Here is a 2,500-nt window from a genome sequence, read left to right as displayed (position 1 = left end):
CTCTCTCTCTCTCTCTCTCTCTCTCTCTCTCTCTCTCTCTCTCTCTCTCTCTCTCTCTCTCTCTCTCTCTCTCTCTCTCTCTCTACCTCTCTCTCTCTCTCTCTCTCTCTCTCTCTCTCTCTCTCTCTCTCTCTCTCTCTCTCTCTCTCTCTCTCTCTCTCTCTCTCTCTCTCTCTCTCTCTCTCTCTCTCTCTCTCTCTCTCTCTCTCTCTCTCTCTCTCTCTCTCTCTCTCTCTCTCTCTCTCTCTCTCTCTCTCTCTCTCTCTCTCTCTCTCTCTCTCACCTCTCTCTCTCTCTCTCTCTCTCTCTCTCTCTCTCTCTCTCTCTCTCTCTCTCTCTCTCTCTCTCTCTCTCTCTCTCTCTCTCTCTCTCTCTCTCTCTCTCTCTCTCTCTCTCTCTCTCTCTCTCTCTCTCTCTCTCTCTCTCTCTCTCTCTCTCTCTCTCTCTCTCTCTCTCTCTCTCTCTCTCTCTCTCTCTCTCTCTCTCTCTCTCTCTCTCTCTCTCTCTCTCTCTCTCTCTCTCTCTCTCTCTCTCTCTCTCTCTCTCTCTCTCTCTCTCTCTCTCTCTCTCTCTCTCTCTCTCTCTCTCTCTCTCTCTCTCTCTCTCTCTCTCTCTCTCTCTCTCTCTCTCTCTCTCTCTCTCTCTCTCTCTCTCTCTCTCTCTCTCTCTCTCTCTCTCTCTCTCTCTCTCTCTCTCTCTCTCTCTCTCTCTCTCTCTCTCTCTCTCTCTCTCTCTCTCTCTCTCTCTCTCTCTCTCTCTCTCTCTCTCTCTCTCTCTCTCTCTCTCTCTCTCTCTCTCTCTCTCTCTCTCTCTCTCTCTCTCTCTCTCTCTCTCTCTCTCTCTCTCTCTCTCACTCTCTCTCTCTCTCTCTCTCTCTCTCTCTCTCTCTCTCTCTCTCTCTCTCTCTCTCTCTCTCTCTTCCGACCTCTCTCTCTCTCTCTCTCTCTCTCTCTCTCTCTCTCTCTCTCTACCTACCTCTCTCTCTCTCTCTCTCTCTCTCTCTCTCTCTCTCTCTCTCTCTCTCTCTCTCTCTCTCTCTCTCTCTCTCTCTCTCTCTCTCTCTCTCTCTCTCTCTCTCTCTCTCTCTCTCTCTCTCTCTCTCTCTCTCTCTCTCTCTCTCTCTCTCTCTCTCTCTCTCTCTCTCTCTCTCTCTCTCTCTCTCTCTCTCTCTCTCTCTCTCTCTCTCTCTCTCTCTCTCTCTCTCTCTCTCTCTCTCTCTCTCTCTCTCTCTCTCTCTCTCTCTCTCTCTCTCTCTCTCTCTCTCTCTCTCTCTCTCTCTCTCTCTCTCTCTCTCTCTCTCTCTCTCTCTCTCTCTCTCTCTCTCTCTCTCTCTCTCTCTCTCTCTCTCTCTCTCTCTCTCTCTCTCTCTCTCTCTCTCTCTCTCTCTCTCTCTCTCTCTCTCTCTCTCTCTCTCTCTCTCTCTCTCTCTCTCTCTCTCTCTCTCTCTCTCTCTCTCTCTCTCTCTCTCTCTCTCTCTCTCTCTCTCTCTCTCTCTCTCTCTCTCTCTCTCTCTCTCTCTCTCTCTCTCTCTCTCTACCTCTCTCTCTCTCTCTCTCTCTCTCTCTCTCTCTCTCTCTCTCTCTCTCTCTCTCTCTCTCTCTCTCTCTCTCTCTCTCTCTCTCTCTACCTACCTCTCTCTCTCTCTCTCTCTACCTACCTCTCTCTCTCTCTCTCTCTCTCTCTCTCTCTCTCTCTCTCTCTCTCTCTCTCTCTCTCTCTCTCTCTCTCTCTCTCTCTCTCTCTCTCTCTACCTCTCTCTCTCTCTCTCTCTCTCTCTCTCTCTCTCTCTCTCTCTCTCTCTCTCTCTCTCTCTCTCTCTCTCTCTCTCTCTCTCTCTCTCTCTCTCTCTCTCTCTCTCTCTACCTACCTCTCTCTCTCTCTCTCTCTATCTATCTCTCTCTCTCTCTCTCTCTCTCTCCCTCTCTCTCTCTCTCTCTCTCTCTCTCTCTCTCTCTCTCTCTCTCTCTCTCTCTCTCTCTCTCTCTCTCTCTCTCTCTCCCTCTCTCTCTCTCTACCTATCTCTCTCTCTCTCTCTCTCTCCCTCTCTCTCTCTCTCTCTCTCTCTCTCTCCCTACCTCTCTCTCTCTCTCTCTCTCTCTCTCTCTCTACCTACCTCTCTCTCTCTCTCTCTCTCTCTCTCTCTACCTACCTCTCTCTCTCTACCTCCCTCTCTCTACCTACCTCTCTCTCTCTCTCTCTCTCTCTACCTACCTCTCTCTCTCTACCTCTCTCTCTCTCTCTCTACCTCTCTCTCTCTCTCTCTCTCTCTCCCTCCCTCTCTCTCTCTACCTCTCTCTCTCTCTCTCTACCTCTCTCTCTCTCTCTCTCTCTCTACCTACCTCTCTCTCTCTACCTCTCTCTCTCTCTCTCTCTCTCTCTCTCTCTCTCTCTCTCTCTCTCTCTACCTACCTCTCTCTCTCTCTCTCTCTCTACCTCTCTCTCTCTCTCTCTCTCTCTCTCTCTCTCTCTCTCTCTCTCTCTCTCTCTCTCTCTCACCTCT

General features: G+C 50.2%; 1 protein-coding gene across 2 annotated transcripts in view; it reads left to right on the top strand.

Annotated features, from left to right (window-relative positions):
* Nucleotides 1–2,500, top strand: part of PPM1F (protein phosphatase, Mg2+/Mn2+ dependent 1F) — a 63,528-nt gene that overhangs the window by 32,899 nt on the left and 28,129 nt on the right. The window lies entirely within an intron of this gene.

This window comes from Eptatretus burgeri, chromosome 16, assembly GCF_056783735.1.
Source record: "Eptatretus burgeri isolate ZD-2024b chromosome 16, Ebu_testis_v1, whole genome shotgun sequence".
Classification (NCBI taxonomy): Eukaryota; Metazoa; Chordata; class Myxini; order Myxiniformes; family Myxinidae; genus Eptatretus; species Eptatretus burgeri.
Note: the sequence above shows the minus strand (reverse complement) of the source record. Positions and strands in the feature narration are given on the sequence as shown.